Source organism: Piliocolobus tephrosceles, chromosome 16, assembly GCF_002776525.5.
Source record: "Piliocolobus tephrosceles isolate RC106 chromosome 16, ASM277652v3, whole genome shotgun sequence".
In the NCBI taxonomy this organism is placed as follows: domain Eukaryota; kingdom Metazoa; phylum Chordata; class Mammalia; order Primates; family Cercopithecidae; genus Piliocolobus; species Piliocolobus tephrosceles.
In genome coordinates this window covers 21,988,511-22,001,087 of record NC_045449.1, presented here as the reverse complement: position 1 = coordinate 22,001,087, position 12,577 = coordinate 21,988,511, and the positions used below count along the sequence as shown (strand labels likewise).

Sequence of the window (12,577 nt, the reverse complement as noted above, 5' to 3'; positions counted from 1 at the left end):
CTGGAGGATCACTTGAGCCCAGGAGTTTGACGCTACAGTGAGCTAGTATCATGCCACTGTACTTGCTCCAGCCTGGGCGACAGAGTGAGACTCCACCTCTAAAAAAATAAACATAAAAATTAGAGTGCTTTGTGTATCTGTGTGTCTATGTGTGTATGTGTGTGTATACATACACACACAATTATAGATACATATATATATATATTTTTTTAAAGAAGGATCATACTATATATATTGTTGTGCATGTTGAATATATCATGAAAATCTGTCCAAGACGGTCCATAGATCTACTTTGTTCCTTTTATGGTTACATAAGCAAGTTCAAAATTGACTCAGCCTTTCCCCTGTTACTGGACACTTAGGAATCTCTAACCCTTTACACAATGAACAACCTTGTGCTTATGCTTGTATGCGTACAGGCTATTGTTTCTATAGGTGTCAGAGTCCCACAAGTTAGACTGCTGAATCCTAAGGAACATAAATTTTCAATTTCAAAAATGATGGTAATTTACAAGGGTCAGCCAACTAAGCATAATACTGTCAATTACTGCCCAAAAAGGCAGTACCTATTTGTACAACTCAATTATGTATGAGACTTGCAAACTGCTCCCTGGACCACAAGAATGAGGCTCAGGAAGCCAGCAGGAAGACCCCCCAGGTCTTTGCTGCCCACATTCTGTAATCCCCACCCCCGATCCTCCTACTAGTGCAGCTTCCATTTCACCTTCTTTATACACTGGCTTTCCATGTAAGATTTCACTTGGGAAAGAAGGGGGGATTGCTCTTGCAAAGGGTTTTGAAAACCACAGGATGGGCCAGGCACAGTGGCTCACGCCTGTAATCCCATCACTTTGGGAGGCCAAGGCGGGTGGATCACCTGAGGTCAGGAGTTCAAGATCAGCCTGGACAACACGGTGAAACTCCATCTCTACTAAAAATACAAAATTAGCTGGGCATGGTGGCACATGCCTGTAATCCCAGCTACTCGGGAGGCTGAGGCAGGAGAATTGCTTGAACCTGGGAGGCGGAGGATGCAGTGAGCCGAGATCGCGCCATTGCACTCCAGCCTGGGCAACAAGAGTAAATCTCCATCTCACCAAAAAAAAAAGAAAAAATTTCATCACCACAGGATGAACTCTAAGGTTCCTTTCATCTTTATTCTTTAACAATGGGGAAGATAAAATGGTTTTATGTAAAAATAACTTTCTCATAATTTTACAATAAAACCTTATCTTCCATGATAACTGAGATGGTCTGCCATGGTCCTTTACAGAGTATCAACAAAACTACTTCATATAATTGCTAGCATTTACAGAACATTTACTATATGCTTAACTTGTTAAGGATAATCCCATTTGATCCTCTCAACAGCCCCCTTGTACAAATGCAGAAACTGAGACTTAGAAGTTATTTCCATAAGGTCCCACCAGGGTGCTGATAACAGGTAGAGCGGGAATGGACCTGGGCGATCCATGCCAGAGTCCACACACTTGCCCAACACCTTACCATCTTCCAGTGAAGGATCTGAGCACACACACAGGTGTACACACATGCACACACACAATGCTTCCAGATCTTGGCCTGTTGGCCTCTTTGAACCAATTGCATGCAACAAGCTTCTGGGTCAGCCCTTTCTGCCCAGATTGGTGAAGCAAGGAAACACTGTCATTTTGAGAACGCAGCTGCCCCTCCTTTTCTCCCTGTGGACCTCCCAGCCACCTTCCTGCCCCTGGACCCCCATCATCCCTACTGTGGATTCTTCATGACCTCCTCCTGGGCAGATCTGGTCTCCTCATTTCATAGCCACACACCTGAATGAGGAGGCAGTGAGGAGACCAAGAAGAGCAGCCCCACAGTGGGAAGAAGAAGCAAAAGGGGGCCAGGGCCCCAACCTCCGATTCACTGTCTCTGACTTTCGCTCTACTGCCCCCAAATCTCATTCAGAACTGGGGGAGAAAGAGAAGAGCCAGAACTTTTGTACACACGGATGGAAGAATGAGCCAGGGTTACCAGGAATTGTAGTCTAAAGACCGCATGAAGAAAAAGGAGAAAGAACAAAAGGGAAGAGGAAAGGGAAAGCGGCAGATGGAGTAAGCAAAGGAAAACAAGGAGCCTCATCTCAAAAGCTCAAGTGGCCTGGGCTTGAACCCCCAAACCAGGCCCCCTGCCTCATTCCCCGCTGCAAGAAGATGAAGAAAAGCCAAAGGGCAGACCCAGATCCCTCGCAGGGACGTTGCACAGTCAAAAGAAAAGGAACTCTGCTTGGAGGCAAACCTGCAGCTGAGTTCCCATTAGCACACTTCTCCACACCCTGCATGTGGGCACACCCATGGCAGACACCCAGCTGAGGATCCAATGAGGATCCTACACTCTCCCACGGACCTGGCCCCCAGGGGCTTCCAGGGAGGCATGGCATCAGACAGGAATGCTGGCACCACCCAGGTGCAGGGAGAGTGGCACAGGACATCAATATTTTAGGAGACCAGGGCCATGTGGGGCTTCCATGCTGCAAATGTTTCTGTATTGCTCTGGAAAGGACTGACAGGTCAGAGATGCTGAGACAATAGGACATTTTTTTTTAATTATTATTTTTTTTGAGACGGAGTCTCGCTCTGTCGCCCAGGCTGGAGTGCAGTGACGCAATCTCGGCTCACTGCAACCTCCGCCTCCCGGGTTCAAGTAATTCTCCTGCCTCAGCCTCCCAAGTAGCTGGGACTACAGGCATGCAACACCACGCCCAGCTAATTTTTGTATATTTAGTAGAGACAGGGTTTCACCATGTTGGCCAGGATGGTTTCGATCTCTTGACCTCGTGATCTGCCTGCCTCGGCCTCCCAAAGTGCTGGGATTACAGGTGTGAGCCACCGCGCCTGGCCTAATATTATTTTTTAATACAGACAGGGACTCACCATGTTGCCCAGGCTGGTCTCTTAACTCCTAGGCTCAAGCAATCCTCCTGCCTTGGCCTCCCAAAGTGCTCCCAAAGTAAGCCACCATGCTCTGCTCATAGCACATTCTAATTAATGTCAATTCTTGGAAGCCAGAAAAATTATTGCAGCATTGTTGGTAACAGCAAAAGACTGGAAACACCCTAAGTAACCATCAAGAGGAAATTAGTTAAAAAAAAAAAAAAACTACTACTAATAATGGTACATCCAGATAGAGGAAATCAGCTATTTAAAAAAACAAGACACGTGTGCCAGACAGAAGTAAAAAAGTAAAAAGAGCATAAATAGAATATTCCCACTTGAGTAAAAGGGTTGTGGAACACAGAAGGGGTCTAGAGACTGGGAATATTCCATTTCTTAACCTGAGTAGTGGGTACATGGGTGTTCAGTTTATCATTCTTTAAACTTTATGTATGTTTTGAATGTATATTTCACAATGCAAAAATTGTAAAGGCTGGAACACATGTGCACCTCTATGGGTGCACATGCACAAAAAATCTCTCAGAGCTGTTATGAATGCCTCTGACCAGGGACACTGGGAGGTAGTGGGATTGGGCACGTGATACAGTTGGAATATTTGTTCCTTCCAAGTCTCATAGTGAAATGTAGTCCCCAGTGTTGGAGGTATTGCCTGGCGGAAGGTGTTTGGGTCATGGGAGCAGATCCCTCATCAATGGTTGGTGCCCTCCCCACCATAATGGGTGAGTTCTCACACTATTAGTTCAAGCAAGAGGTGACAGCTGGTTGTTTAAAGGAATCTGGTACCTCCTCCTCTCTCTTGGTCCCTCTCTAGACACATGACACACCTGCTCCCCCTTCACCTTCTGCCAGGAGTAAAAAACTTGCTGAGGTCTCAGCAGAAGTGGAGCAGATGCTCCATTGTACTTGCTCCAGCCTGGGTGACAGAGTAAGATTCCGCCTCTAAAAAAATTAACACAAAATTTATGTTTGTACAGCCATGCTTGTACAGCCTGCAGAACTGTGAGCCAAATAAACGTTTGTTTGTTTGTTTTAAAGAGATGGGGTTTTGCCACGTTGCCCAGGCTGGCCTCGAACTCCTGGCCTCAAATTATCCACCGACCTTGGCCTCGCAAAGTGCTGGCATTACAGGAGTGAGTCACCACACCCAGCCCAAATAAACCTCTTTTTTTTTTTTTTTTTTTTTGGAGATAGAGTCTCGCTCCTGTCATGCAGGCTGGAGTGCAGTGGCGTGATCTCGGCTCACTGCAACCTCCACCTCCCAGGTTCAAGCGATTCTCCTTCCTCAGCCTCCTGAGTACCTGGGATTACAGGCATGTGCTATCATGCCTGACTAATTTTTTGTATTTTTAGTAGAGACGGGGTTTCACCATGTTGGCCAGGAAGGGTCTCAAACTCCTGACCTCAGGTGATCCACCTGACTAGGCCTCCCAAAGTGCTAGGATTACAGGCATGAGCCATCTCGCCCAGCCATAAACCTCTTTCTTAAATAAACTACCCAGTCTTAGGTAATCCTATATAGCAACATAAAATGGACTAACACAGTATGAGGGAGGTTTACTCTTTCAGTCTATATTCTTTTATAGCTTTCTAGTGTCTTTTACCACATGCCTATCTAAAAAAAAAAAAAAAAAAAGTGACTGGCAATTCTCCAGCATGTTTCAGCATCATAGATCAGGAAAGTACCCAAGGGAAGTTCCCCCTTTTACAGCTAAAGACACTGCAGCCCAGAGGGTCTGAATGTCCTGTTGAAGCCTGCACAGCAAGTGAGTGGCAAACTCGGGAAGAGAAGCCAAGTGTCCCACCTGCAGTCCAGTGTTATCTAGCCTGCTCTCTCAACCAGGGATTCCTAGGCCACTCCAACCCCAAACCACCCGCCTTGCCTGTGCCTCCTACAGCTCCTTCCCCTGTCGCAGTCTCAGGTGGGCAGTGAGAATCCAGGGAGGGGACCACAAATCCCAAGGTAGGAGTCAGGGGGCACAGTCAAGGTTGGCAACCCAAGCTTTGAAGCCTCCCTACCCCATCCCCAAGGCTGCTGCCTCCAGCCTGTGTATATCCAGGTGGGTGGGCTGGCTCCAGGGTCCCCACTTCCCATCCTTATTCTCCAGGCATTGTCAGCCTGCATGGTCATTCCTGTGTCCTCAGCAGAGATCCTCCCAGCAAACTGATGCCAAGCAAGCCCACTGGGGAGTCCCACATATTGGTCGCTTTGTAGTCACAACCACATTTGGCAGGGCGGTTGGGGTTGGGGAGCACTTACCCTGATGCCTTCATGCCAACCAGGCACCAGACTCACCAGCTCAGCAGCCTTGGATGCCAGACCCAAGACAATGGGTGGATACCCGGAGCCAAACCAGACTCCAGTTGTTAAATAGCACCCTTGTCAGTGTGTTCACACTGAAGAAAATCCTTGAAGGGCCATGCAGAAGAATCACAAATCCTCAGAGCCAGGGGAAGTTAAAACAGGATGGTTTTGCCTACAGCAAAAATTCACCATGCCTGCTTCACGTATTGGAGGCCAGAAACAACTTAATCCAAATTCTAATACTTCCTTATTTAACAAACGCTCATAAGCTCGAGTTCATACGTTCTTTTCAAATCCTATCCCACTGAGAGCCAGGCATACTAGAAGCACAAAGAATAATTAGAAGAACTAACGTTTGGAGAACACTTACTATGAATTAAGATACAGTAGCCCTGTAGCTAAGCTCTTTGCACACAGAACCTTTTTCAATCCTCCCAGCAGCCCTTGGGAGAGAGACGCATTTTACAGAAAAGGAAATCAAGGTTTTGGGGTTAAGTCACTCATCCAAGGATAAAGAGCCAGCAAATGGCAAAGTGAGGTCTGGCTGGCTCCAAAGCCCATTCCCCACCCACTGCACAAGACACAGCCCTGTGCACGAGCCCTATTGATGACACGATTTTGCCCCTAACACGAGACATGTAGGTTCACTGAAACATTGGGAAAGGGAAAAAAAAGTACCAAGAGGAAAATAAGTTAACTATTAGGCACTGATGGTGGACAAACCACCCACCTTTAACAATTGTATGCCTTTCCTTCACTTTCCCTCCACTTATTTTATTTACAATAAACCCACTGTGAAAGACATAGCCCTGTGTCCCTTCCATGAGGTTCTGGGCTTCCTCTAAATCTACTCTGTCTGCAGAGGGCCAGTCAGGCCTGTTACTTCCTGCTCCCAGACTCCCAAGCCTACACATCTGAACTCCAGGAATGGGAGTGTGCAGGCCAGACTGGCAGTGGGGGAGAGGGAGTGTCTCCCCAGCAGTTCTAAACACAGCAAGAGCCTAGCATCCGCCCATCACCCTGCCCTCTCTGCTTCAGCTCAGACCAAGGGTCCTGGCGACCTGTCAGCCCACATGTGGACACTATGCCAGGCTGACAACCCAGGAGATGACTCATGTGAGAGAAGAGAACAGGGTGGGCATACTTGCCCCCATGACAGACAGCCATAGCCCCGAGAGCTGGTGGACCCTCTTGTATTAGGCAGGCGCAGTGCTGCCAGGCTGGGGAAGTGGGCCAGGGATAGGAAGCCAGGTTCCATCCAGGCTTGACCAATAACCCTCTTGTGGAAACTCTCTTAACCTCTCCGGGATGTCTCCTCACCTGTAAAAGTGGGGATAATCTTCCATCCCCAACTCCATAGGGAGGACAGTGTTGGTAAAGGAGCCTATTCACATACACTTCCTCATAAAGCTCTGAGACACATTTTACAGGTGTGATGTACCACTCCCTGCACACCGCAGCCAGTACAAACACTGCACGGCTCCCCAGGTAACCCCTGCCTGGAGCATCCTCCCTGCTCTTCTGATCAGGAAAGTTCAAGCTTCAGATCAAGCATCAGCTCCACTGAGAGGCAGGTCCTGACCCCTAGCCCCAAGGCAGGCTGTCTGTTCCCCTCTCTGTGCACCTGCCCTCCCTCCCTTGTGTTTACCTCTCTGTGCACCTGCCCTGCCTCCCTTGCAGGACCTCAAGCTCCCCAGGGACCTCCCCACCAGACTGGATGGGAATTGTGTGTCTGCTGGGGATCAGGGCTCCTCCTGTACCCATGACATGTGTCAGAATGTCTCGCGTATACTAGGTACTCAATAAATGTTCACTAAATAAATAACAATGGGGTCAGGTATGGTGGCTCATGCCTGTAATCTCAGCACTTTGGGAGGATGAGACAGGTAGATCACTTGAGGCCAGGAGTTCAAGACCAGCTTGGGCAACATGGTGAAACTCCGTCTCTACTAAAAATACAGAAATCAGCAGGGCATGGTGGTGCACACCTGTAATCCCAGCAGCTCTGGAGGCTAAGGCAGGAGAATTGCTTGAACCTGGGAGGCAGAGGTTGCAATGAGCTGAAATTGCGCCACTGCACTACAGCCTGGGTGACAGAGTGAGACCCTGCCTCTAAATAAATAAATAACAAGTATTATTATCAACTTCTGAAATCTGTGAAAAGGACAGAACCCTCCTGGAAGGAAGGGTGGCTCCCCAATGGGGCCTCCGACATTGGGACTGACGAAGGTCACTGGCATCTCGCTGCTCTCTGTCTGCCTCCAGCAAAAATTTATCACACCCCAAGTCAGCCTCCTCTATACCTGGCACTGCAGATACGAAAGAGACACATCCCCAGCTCCCCACCCTCCACCACTGCAACACAGAGTTCTCCATCTAGGAATTCCCATCCGGAGGCCCTCAAAGGGAGCTGCAGGAAGAAAATAGAGCTTTCCTTATCTCTTCCTTTAAAAGGTCTATTTTTGTAGACACATTATTACAACGGACACTAAACATTGGAGGGGGGTCACCTTGGGAAAGGATGTGCCCTTCAGCGGAAGGTGACTTCAGGGGAGGGACTCAGCTATGAGCTGTCAGTGGCCAAGGTTCACGGCAGCTGGGGGTGGAGAAGTCAGCTCTGAAGGGGGCTTTGGGCAGCACATCAAGCCTTTTCAAATGTTCCCCTCAAGGAGTTTCATCTAGAACAGAACATCAGTCCAGTCACCTAAGAAAGAAATGACACATAAAGTCACAGAGGAAAAGCATGGGTCTGTGATTTCTTTCTTTTTTTTTTTTTTTTTTTGAGAGTTTCGCTCGTTGCCCAGGCTGGAGTGCAATGGCGCAATCTCAGCTCACTGCAACCTCCGCCTCCCAGGTTCAAGAGATTCTCCTGCCTCAGCCTCCTGAGTAGCTGGGATTACAGGCATATGCCAGCACGCCCAGCAAATTGTGTATTTTTAGTAGAGACGGGATTTCTCCACATTGATCAGGTTGGTCTTGAACTCCCGATCTCAGGTGATCTGCCCATCTCAGTCTCCCAAAGTGCTGGGATTACAGGCGTGAGCCACTGCGCCCAGCCGGGTCTGTGATTTCTACCTCACAACTGAGCTGAGAGGATCTAACATGCTCTTTCCTGGTTTTAGATTATTTTTAAGAGCACATAATTTCACTTCAAAAAACCTGTCGATGAGTTGCTCTGTGAATTTTCCATTTTCTCCGTCATCATTCTCAACCTCCTAGTTCACACACTTGAAAAAAAAGTCTATTTTTTTACCTGTAGTCTCAAACCACATCATATGAGCAGATAATCACATTAAGCCAGGCACAAGACCTGTGCAATGAAATGGTTAAAACGTGGCAGTGGGCACAAAAATAACACAGGAGAAATGTTTGTCACATTTTGAAGTACTGAAAATGCAGCCAAAATATTTTTTTGTGAATGCCATGATTTTCCACCCCCAACATATGAGACATGCAGGTTTCTTGAAAAATTGGGAAAGAAAAAAGAGGAAAATAAGTTAAGCATTAGGCCACTATCCACTGATGGTGAACAAACCACTCACCTTTAACCACTGTATGCATTTCCTTCACTTTCCCTCCACTTATTTCATTTATAATAATTAACTGGGGTCATACTGTTCGGTAACCTGTTTTGTTGCCTGTTAGTGGTACATCATTAATATCTTCTTAAGCAGTAATTATTTATAGCAAACGTTTGCTGTTTTTAAATGCCATGGGTCTAAACGTGCTCCAGTTTTACTTTTACTTACACACTATCCCAAGGTTGTAGGTTTAAGATACTGGATATTTAGATGATTTGTAATTCTTTATCAGTATAAAATAATGCTGCAATTAACATCCTGGGGCCAAATTATTTTTAAATCATAGTTGGTCCTTAACACAAATCTCCAGTGCCTAGACTCATGTAACTTTATCGAGCTAGCATCTTATAAATGTAAACAACGGGTTGTTTCCACCTGCAGCAGTTACCAGCCGAGAGTGGTCGTACATACTCAGGCTCACTATCTGCCTCAGCAACTCCAAAAGATGGGGCCTTCTCCTTGCTGGTGTTCTGCAGACAGTGAATCCCTGCTCCTGCAACCCCAGGACCACAGATATAATTTTTATATACATAATTTTTTTTTTTTTTTTTTTTTTTTGGCTATGTTGTCCAGACCAGACTCGAACTCCTGGTGTCAAAAGATCCTGCTGCCTCGACCTCCCAAAGTGCTGGGATTACAGGCATGAGCCACCACGCCTGGCCTGGAGATGTTCTTTACCCCCACATCATAATGGTTCTTCATCAGCACTACCAACAACATTTATGCTTTTTACTAAGCGGCTGCAATGTGCTATAACATTTAACCTTCAAAAACATTCTGAGAGAAGCTATTGTCCTTATTTGATGGACGACAGAAATTAAGGTTCGACATACAGAGTCCAATAAATGAACACGGCTAGCGTCATAGCACTCAGGATTTAAACCAAATCGTCTCCAAAGCCTAATGGCACCAGCTTCAAACTCTGGCAATAAAATCTACAGTTCTGGTGTATAATGCACAGTGGGGACTCAGGAGAGGGGAGGGTGGGAGGGGGGTGAGGAATGAAAAACTACATATCGGAGTACAATGTTCACTACTCAGGTAATGGGTACACTAAAATCCCAGACTTCACCACTCTACAATTCATCCATGTAACCTAAAACCACTTTACCCCCTGAAGCTGAACCCCCAGAAGGATGAGTTTCCATGGCATGGAGATAGCTATATAAGTGCTGGTGGCCCCACTCATCATGCTAGCAGTCACCAGAGAGTCAAGCAGGAAGGTTGGTGGCTCCACAATCCACAACCACACGACAGGAAGGCATGAGGCTGACTCGTGATTGAAGGGCCACAGTACCCACGTGTATCTTACTTACGTACAAAGTGCAGCATGCCTTATTGGCATGTATGTGCCATGAGAGACAGAATTAAAGAATTGAAAGAGACCTCAGAGGAAATCAGCCAGTCCAATTCCCTCACCTTGTTTCCACAAACAAGAAAACTGGGGCTCAGGACACTGGGTCACAAAACCAGCTCATGGCAGACCCAGGTCTACAGCCTCCCAACCTAGCAGTCCAAGCAATAACTCACAGCAGCATGTGAATCACAAAACTCACAAAAATTCCCAAAAATAAAATTTCTATTTTAAGAAAAAAAAAAAAACTACCTGAAGTTTAAACAAAGCTGAATATCTAATTCACAGGACTTTGATGAGGTATTTGGTTTCATGTCTCTGGCATATTTGACCAAAAAACAAAGTCAAGAGATGTAAATAATAAAAACAACAAAAGCTAAAGACACGATAAGCTGTTTCCATCAAAGGTAGTTTGTCATTCATAAAATGACATCAGAGTGTTATTGAAACTTTAACCACAGAGACCTGAAACACACCCTGCATTATCCTGGCTGATACAAAAGAAGAAAACACACACACATGCAACTAAGGAGATCGAGCCCAGATCCATTTGTGTTATATCGGAAAACTATTCAATGGGTCCTACTGGGCTCCAAGTGTCAAACTGCACTAGGCCTTGGCAGTGTTCTTAGTAACTTGCTTTGTTCCTTCTTTCATTCATTTGAATATTATTTAAGCATCTATTCTGTTTAGGCATTGAGGATAAAACATCAGTGAATAGACCAGGTGCCGTGGCTCACAACTGTAAACCCAGCACTGTGGGAGGCCGAAGCGGGTGGATCACCTGAGGTCAGGAGTTTGAGAACCAGTCTGGCCAACATGAAGAAACCCTGTTTCTACTGAAAATGCAAAAATCAGATGGGCGTAATGGTGCATGCCTGTAATCCCAGCTGCTCAGGAGGCTGAGGCAGGAGAATCACTTGAACCTGGGAGGTGGAGGCTGTAGTGAGCCAAGATCGCACCACTGCACTCCAGCCTGGGCAACAGAGCAAGACTCTGTCTCAAAAGTTAAAAAAAAAAAAAAAGAAAAAGAAAATCAGTGAATGAAAGAGAAAAATCCTTACCCTGTAGAGCTTTCATTCTAGGGAGGCTATGAACAAGTCAGTAAAACCACACTATATGTTAGGTGGGAGAGGCAGGAGGGTTCACGATTACATGGGCTGCTTAGAGAAGACCTCACTCTGGGAGTGGAGGCAAGGGGAGGAGACCTGGGGGCACCTGGGAGATGTGGGAACAGGAAGGTGGCCAAAGGGGTTGGGATAGGATGAGCAATGGGGTGAAGGACAGAAGTTATGGCCTTGACTTTGGCTTTTGCCCCAAGTGGAATGAGAGTCAATGGTCTCTGCAGATGATGCAAAAGAGCTGACTTGCTTTTTAAAGGACCCCTTTATCATTAAACTTTCCCCTGAATGTCACCAAGAACTCCTCTTTACATTCAGACAAACCTACACACAGGCAGACAACTACATACACTCACACACACCCCAGAGGATGTGGTCCGACCCAGGCCCCCACAGCACAGGTCACCCTCTAATGTCTATGTGTGCTGCCGCCCCTCTGTTAGTCACTCTCATCCCATAGCACCTGTGCTGCAGACGGCTTGTGAACGGCCCCTTTCAACCATCTCGACCCAGGGATGTAATTCTCTCCTGCGCTTCAGGCTCACATCCCATTGAAGCCCTTCCTCCTTCCAACCAGAACCCACCCACCGCCTGGAGGCCCCAACAGAGGTCTGGGATGCCCACCTCTCAAGGGAAGTCCAAGCATCTGTCTCATGTCCTACAGCACTTGAAGGAGATGAAGGGGTCTCAACCAAACAAAGAAAGCAGGTGGAGGGCCAGTGTGGGTCAGAGCGGCCCATCCCTGTCACCTGCACTAGGAGTCGCACCTTCCTCCCTTCCCTACACCTGCCTCAGAAGGAACAAAAGGAGCAGCAAAGAGAGGTGAGGGGTGCAACCTGGGATGCTGCAGCGAGAACGGGAACGCAGCCACCCATCTGCTCTCGCCTTATTGACATGGGTTCTGTGAACTCACACAAGATTGACAGTGGGCCTGGCACTCCAGGATGAGGGAGGAGTACGGATGAAGGAAGGAGCATGGATGGGGGAGGAGGGGCAGAGCACAGATGCAGAAGTACTGAGGGAGAGAGGAGCACAGAGGGAGGAGCATCGATGGAGGAAGGAGCATGGATGAGGGAGGAGCATGGATGGAGGGAGGAGCACAAACGGAGGGAAGAGCATGGACGGAGGGAAGAGCATGCATGGAGGGAGGAGCATGCATGGAGGGAGGAGCATGGACGGAGGGAGGAGCACGGAGGGAGGGAGGAACACAGAGGGAGAGAGGAGCATGCATGCAGAGAGGAGCATGGATGCAGGGAGGAGCATGGAAGGAGGGAGGAGCATGGATGGAA

At 47.4% G+C, this 12,577-nt stretch overlaps 1 protein-coding gene across 6 annotated transcripts in view; it reads right to left on the bottom strand.

Moving 5' to 3' along the window:
- The window catches only part of KSR1 (kinase suppressor of ras 1), a 171,812-nt gene that overhangs the window by 136,699 nt on the left and 22,536 nt on the right, over positions 1-12,577 (bottom strand). Inside the window, exon 1 of one of the 6 annotated variants that reach the window (XM_023183848.2) lies at positions 7,743-7,972. The exons of the other annotated variants lie outside the window; for them this stretch is intronic. The gene's annotated coding sequence lies outside the window, so the exon portion shown is untranslated. Of the gene's footprint in view, positions 1-7,742; positions 7,973-12,577 lie in introns of those variants that run through there. 6 annotated transcript variants of the gene reach the window in all.